We start from the raw sequence: 7,966 nt of genomic DNA, 5'->3' as shown, positions 1-7,966 counted from the left end.
GTAATCCTTGATTTAATTCTAGATCAAAAAGGGAAAAAAGCAGGTATAAATAATATTAGAAGGCTTGGTAAAATTGTAATATTGTTTTATATTAGGTAATAAATGGGGCCAATGTTAAATTTCCTTAATTTGGTCCTTGTATTGTGGTCATGTCCTTGCTCATAAGAGGTACATGCTGAAGGGCTAAAGTGTGGCTATACCGGCAATAAACACTCAATGGTTTATTTTAAAAAGTGAATAAATACATATATAATTTGTATCTAACCAGAGCCATAAAGCAAATGTGGAAAACTGTTAGTAACAGAAATATTATAGGTGAAGGGTAAACAAGTGTTTATTGTTTTATTCTTTTTTTATTTGTACACAATACATTTATTTTGTGTATTTATTTTTATGTGGTGCTGAAGATCGAACCCAGAATCTCGCCATGCTAGGTGGGCGCTCTACCACTGAGTCACAACCCCAGCCCCCAATGTTTTATTCTTGCAACTCTTCTGTAGATTTGCTATTTTTCTAAACAAAAACTTAGAGGGGGATTTCAAGATGGTGGATTAGAGAAGGTTGCTTTCCTTGCTGCTCCATGGCATGAAACCAAAAATGCAGACAGGCAGTTTCTCAAAAAAAAAAAAAAAAAAGGGGGGGGGTGGTGCAGGGGGGGAGGCTTTACTAGAATTCAATACCAGACACTCAAAGCAGATCAGAGACTCAAGAAGTTGGATGTAATAAAATAAGGAAGAAATCCCCAGTGACACATTCACTGCCACAAGCAGAGGCACCAGCCACAGTGGTCACTCCATGAGCAAAGTGGAGGGATAAGGAAATTAAAGGAACCCATATTTTTAGGAGGACTGAGGCATGTCTGGGTATGGAGAGTTTAGAGATCAAAGACTCTGCCCTACTAAACTGATAAGTGCACTGAACAATATTTCTGGATGGGAAAGAAACTGCATCTTTCATGGCAGTGTGCAAAGGACAGAGGCTACATTGTGAGGCTACAGTGCCTGGACTGGCAGCAGGGGAAGCCAGTTCCTGGCAAACTCGAGTTTGGCCCCCAAATACAGGCCTGGAAAACTCACACTACATAGTATAGAGTGTACCTAACTGACCAGGATAAAGTCAAATGTGGAGAGAGGTTTACACAGGGGACAACTGGTCATGGGAACCTACTGGCTCTCCTACTCCAGTCTGGCTACTTGCAGGACCAGCTAGAAGAGATGTGCCTGGCCAGGAATTCAAAAGGGCAGGATGGGAGAGATTAAGTTTGGAAAACTGAAGGAATGGACTAAGAATTGGCTCTTCCACCCCACAAATGGAACCCAGGAGAGATCCCAGAAGTGCAGTCTTCCAGCATGGACCAGCCATGCTGGGTCCTGGAGGTGTGCTAATTTAAAATCTCCAGACCAATTGGCATTTAGCAAAGGGCCTGAAGCCTACCAAAGCCTAAACTATGCCTCCAGGAATTCAACCTGTGGGATTGCCTCTCATTCTAACACCACCCTAAGGGAGGAGCAAGCATCATACTCCAGATAAACCCACCTAACAGTGCTGAAAAGGGAAGCTGAGAATTTTTTGAACTCCAACTGAAACAATTCTTTAAATGTTCATCAAGATCTTTTTTCACCCCTATTTTCTTTCCTCTGTTTAATAGGGACCTTAATGGTTCATGGACATTTATACATATTCACATTAGTTTGTTCTGTTCCACACCCCCAACACTTCCAACATTTTTGAAACCAGTAACTTTTCATGGATCCGTTTCTTGAGAACTAAGATATTTGATAAGTATATTTTAGTTTTGTTTTGTATTCTTTTATTTTTATTTTTAAAAAATCTTTATACATATATAAAGATATATGTATGTTCACACTTATCTGTTTCTCTTTTTTAAAGTTTTTTTTTAGTTGTTGATGGACCTTTATTTATTTATATGTGGTGCTAAGAATCAAACCCAGTGCCTCACACATGCTGGGCAACTGCTCTACCATTGAACTATAACCCCAGCCCCTTATCTGTTTCTCTTCATTCTCTTTCTCTCTTTTATTCTGCTAGCAGCCAATCTCTATTGTTGTCTCTTTCACTCTTCCTTTAATTTTTTACTTCTCTCTCCTCCTCCCTCATAATCATCACATCCTATATCACTTCTGTTCTATCCCTCTCCACCATTTGAGATTATAAATCCTTTTGCTAACTTGCTGTTTTTATTGTGGGCAATAACAGATAATATAATTTCTGCTTATTGTGACAACATTGTAGACATCATTGGTTGAATGCTGTATATTGTTTGCTATTATTTGTCTCCCCTTAAAAAGTGAATTCTTCAGGTACACTATAAGTTCACAGGATAGAACTTCTCTACTGCTTCAGATCCATAGTGTTAGATGGGTAGACACACAAACAACATGAAAAAGCAAGGGAACATTCACCCCAAATAAACCAAGACACTTCAATAACAGAATCCATTGACACTACAGTGGAAGAAATGTCAGAGAAAGAGGTTAGAATGTACATAGTTCAACAGATCTGCTAGGTAAAGGACAATGTAAGGAGTGAAATAAAAAAGAAAATACAGCAAGTGAAAGATTACTTCAATAAAGAGATAGAGATTCTAGGAATAAAATCAAGCAGAAATTCTCAAAATGAAGAGTCAATAAACCAAATAATTTAATTTGATTTTAAATTAAATAAAAAGCATCACCAACAGACTAGAACACTTGGAAGAGAGTTTCAGGCAATGAAGACAAAATATAGAATCTTGAAAATAAAGTTGACCATGGAGAAAAGATGTTAAGATACCATGAACAGAACTTCCAAGAAATATGGGGCAACCTGAAAAGACCAAATTTAAGATTTACCACGCTAGATGAAGGCTTTTAAATAAAAACAAAAATTATTTTTGATGAAATAATATCAGAAAATTCCCAAAACTAAAGAACATAATGGAAAATAAAATATAGGAGGTTTATAGGACCCCAAATATACAAAATTACAACAGACTCACACCAAGGCACATTATTATGAAAATGCCTAACATACAGAATAAGATAGAATTTAAAGGCTGCCAGAGAAAAATGATAGGAAACACTTTGAGGGAAACCAATCTGGATCTCAGTTAATTTTTCAACTCAGACCTTCAAAGCTAGGAGGTCTTGGAATAATATATACCAAGCTCTAAAAGGAAATGGAGGCCAGCCAAGAATAACACAGAAAAAGTAAGCTTCAGAATTAATGATGAAATAAAAACCTTCTATGATAAACAAAAGTTAAAAGATGTGAATCTAGAAAGCCTGCACTACAAAACATTCTCAATAAAATATTTCAGGAAGAAGAAATAAAAATTAAAACTGAAAACCAGCAAAGGAAAGAACTACACTAGAAGAATAGTCAATCAAAGGAGAAACAAATTCAAATAAAAATCCAGAAATAAATAAAAATAACAAAAAATGAAAATCATTTCTCAATAATAACATCAAATGTAAACGGCCTAAACCCATCAGTCAAAAGACATAGACAGGCAGATTGGATTTAAAGAACAAGACCTATGCTGGGCACAGTGGTGAAGGCCTGTAATCCCGGTGGCTCAGGAAGCTGGCGCAGGAGGATTGAGAGTTCAAAGCCAACCTCAGCAAAAGCAAGGTGCTAAGCAACTCAGTGAAACCCTGTCTCTAAATAAAATACAAAATATGGCTGGGGTTGTAGCTCAGTGGTAGAGTGCTTGTCTAGCATGTGTGAGGCCCTGGGTTCGATTCTTAGTACTACATATAAATAAATGAATAAAATAAAGGTTCATCAACATCCTAAAAACATTTTTTTAAAAAATACAATACAGGACTGGGGATGTGGCTTAGTGGTCAAGTCCCCTGAATTCAATCCCCCCCAAAAAGAAAACAAGACCCAACAATATGCTGTCTCCAGGAGACTCACCTCATAGGCAAAGGCATCCACAGAGTGAAGGTTAAGGGATGGGAAAAAAATATCATTCACGGGGATCTCATAAACAAGCAGAGGTTTCTATCCTCATATCAGATAAAATGGACTTCAAGCCAAAGCTAATCAGAAGGGAAAAAGAAGGACACTTTATACTCCTTAATGGAATTAATTATACATGAACAAGACACAACAATCATGAATATTTATGCTCCAAACAATGGAGCATCTATATACATCAAACAAACCCTTCTCAATTTCAAGAATCAAATAGACCACAACACAATAATACTGGGTGACTTTAACACACCTCTCTCACCACTCAATAGATCCTCCAAACAAAAACTAAATAAAGAAGCTATAGAACTAAATACTACAATCAATAATTTAGACTTAAGAGACATGTATAGAGTACTTCATCCATGAATGAATCCATGAATGATCAAATACACTTTTTCTCAGCAGCACACAAATCCTTCTCTAAAATATACCATATCTTATGCCATAAAGCAACACTTAGCAATACAAAAAAATAGAGATAATACCTTGCATTCTATCAGATCATAATGGATAAAATTAGAAATCAATGATAAAATTTAAAAAATAGGAGCTACTCTAACACCTGGAAACTATATAATATGCTATTGAATGAATAGCAGAAGAAACCAGGGTAGAAACAAAAAATACTTAGAGGTAAATGAGAATAACAATACAATACATCAAAATCTCTGGGACCCTATGAAGGCAATTCGAAGAGGAAAGTTTATTGCATTGAGCTCATTCATTAAGAGAATAGAAAGTCAACTAATAAATAACCTAACATTGCTTGTGAAAGCCCTAGAGAAAAAAGAACAAATCAGCACCAAAACAGTAGGAGACAGAAAATAATTAAAACCAGAACTGAAATCAATGAAATTGAAACAAACAAACAAACAAAACCCAAAAACTTGACAAAACAAAAAATTGGTTCTTTGAAAAAATAAACAAAATTAATATACCCTTCGTCATACTAATAAAGAGAAAGAGAGAGAAAACTCAAATTACTAAAATTCGTGATAAAAAAGGACATAACATGACAGACACTACTGAAATACAAACAGTAATTCGAAACTATTTTGAAAATTTACACTCTAATAAATTAGAAAATCTTGAAGACATCGACAAATTTCTAGAGATATATGACCTACCCAAATTGAATCAGGAGGTCATAGAAAATTTTAACAGATCAATTTCAAGCAATGAAATTGAAGACTCCATCAAAAGCCTACCAACAAAGAAATCCCCAGGACCAGACAGATGCTCTATCAAGTTCTACCAGATATTCAAAGAAGAACTAACACTAATCCTTCTCAAATTATTCCATGAAATAGAAAAGGAGGGAATCCTTCCAAACTCATTCTGTGAAGCTAGTATCACCCTGCTATCAAAATCACACAAAGACACATCAAAGAAAGAAAACTTCAGACTAATATCCCTGATGAACATAGATGCAAAAATTCTCAATAAAATTCTGGCAAATTGCAAATAAAAACATATTTAAAAGAGAGTGCATCACAATCAATTGGGGTTCATCCCAGGGATGCAAGGTTGGTTCAACATAGGAAAATCAATAAAAGCAATTCATCACATCGACAGACTTAAAGAAAAGAATCATATGATGATCTCAAAAGATGCAGAAAAAGCACTTGACAAAATACAGCACTATTTCATGTTCAAAACACTAGAAAAACTAGAGATAGTAGGATATCTCAACATTGTAAAATTTACATATGCTAAACCCAAGGCGAACATCATTCTAAATGGAAATTGGAAGCATTTCCTCTAAAACCTGGGGCAAGTATGCCCTCTGTCACCACTTCTATTCAACACAGTCCTGGAAACACTAGCCAGAGCACTTAGACAAAAGAAAGAAATGAAAGGGATGTGAATTGGAAAAGAAGGGCTCAATCTACCCCTATTTGCCCACAACATGATTCTATATTTAGAAGACACAAAAAAACTCCACCAGAAAGTTTCTGGAACTCATAAATGAATTCAGCAAAGTGTCAGGATATAAAATTAACAATCAGTTGCGTTCCTGTACGCCAATGATGAATCAGCTGAATGAGAAATCAGGAAAACTATCCTATTCACAATAGCCTCAACAAACAAACAAACATCAAACTTGGGAATCAATCTAACAAAAGAGGCAAAAGACCTCTACAATAAAAACTACAAAACACTAAAGAAAGAAATTAAAGACGACCTTAGAAGATGGAAAGATTTCCCATGTTCTTGGATAAACAGAATTAATATTGTCAAAATGGCCATACTACCAAAAGTGCCATACAATTCATAATAAAATTCCAATGATAGAAAGATAGAAAAAGCAGTTATGATATATATTCATTTGGAAAAATAAGAGACCCAGTATACCCAAAGAAATCCTCAGTGAGAAAAATCAAACAGGAGGCATCACAATATCAGACCTTAAATTATATTACAGAGATATAGTAATAAAAATGGCATGGTATTGGCATCAAAACAGATATGAAGACCAATGAAATATAATAGAAAACACAGAGATAAATACAGTTATCTCATCCTAGACAAAGGCACCAAAAACATACATTAGAAAAAAGATATCTCCTTCAACAAATGGTGCTGAGAAAACTGGAAATTCATACACAGCAAAATTAAATTAAACTCCTAACTCTCACCTTGCCCAAAACTCAATTCAAAGTGGATGAAGGACCTAGGCATTAGATGACAGACTCTATGCATACTAGAAGAAAAAGCAGACCCAAATCTCCATCATGTTGGCTTAGGAACCAAATTCCTCAAGAAGACCCCTAAAATGAAAGAAATAAAATCAATAATCAATAAATGGGATGGTATCAAACTGCAAAGCTTCTTCATAGCAAAGGAAACAATCAAGAATGTGAAGAGAGAGCCTACAGAATGGGAGAAATCTTTACCACCTGCACCTCAGCTAAAGCACTAATCTTCAGGATATATAAAGTACTCAACATCAAAAAAACTTAACACCAAAAAACAAACAACCCAATCAATAAGTGGGCCAAGAAACTGGATATATACTTAACAGAAGAAGAAATACAATAAGTCACTGTATATAGGGCTGGGAATGTGGCTCAGGCGGTAGCGCGTTCGATCCCCAGCACCACAAACCCACAAAGATGTTGTGTCCGCCGAGAACTAAGAAATAAATATTAAAATTTCTAAAAAAAAAAAAGAACTGCATATGACACAGATTGAATTCTGAGCCCATCTTCTTAAATTAATCCAGCTGAGTCTTGAAGCCTGGATAGGACTCAGGAAGCAGAGAGGAGTAAATTTTCTCTGGAGAGTGGAATGGTGTGAGAAAATGTGAGGAGCCAAGAATATACATCTTGTACTAACTGGGAATATTTCATTTGTTTGGTCAGAACTGAGAATTTGCATAGGTTAAAATGTCTAACACACAAAAGATTCTTAATAAAAATCTGATGAATGAATGAGATTTGAAAGGCAAGTTTATATGAGATTGAAAAATACCTTGACTACTGAATTGAGAAATCTAAATATTAGCTAGTTCTTAACATCCACATCTATTCTGAATGGTGGAAAGAAGGGGGTGTTCTTGGGCAAGTCCCTTATACATTTTTCTCACTGAATAACTAGGAAAGCTAGAGATAAGTGGAGTCTAAAAGTGACCTGTTTCCAAACTGAGGGACGAACACCCCATACTGGAATTTTAAAATATCCAAATCCTTCAGGCTAAAGTGTGTCACAGAATATTGACTGAAAGAATAAATAAATAAATTTATTTAATACAAGTCATGCTTGTTTTTTTTTTTTTGTGGGGGGGTTACTGGGGATTGAACTCAGGGGCACTCGACTACTTGAAACATCCCCAGCCCTATTTTGTATTTTATTTAGAGACAGGGTCTCACTGAGTTGCTTAGCACTTCGCTTTTGCTGAGGCTGGCTCTGAACTCACAATCCTCCTGTCTCAGCCTCCTGAGTCGCTGGGATTACAGGTGTGTGCCACTGCACAAGGCTT

Source organism: Ictidomys tridecemlineatus, chromosome X (assembly GCF_052094955.1).
Source record: "Ictidomys tridecemlineatus isolate mIctTri1 chromosome X, mIctTri1.hap1, whole genome shotgun sequence".
Lineage (NCBI taxonomy): Eukaryota > Metazoa > Chordata > Mammalia > Rodentia > Sciuridae > Ictidomys > Ictidomys tridecemlineatus.
This window is presented reverse-complemented; position numbering follows the sequence as displayed.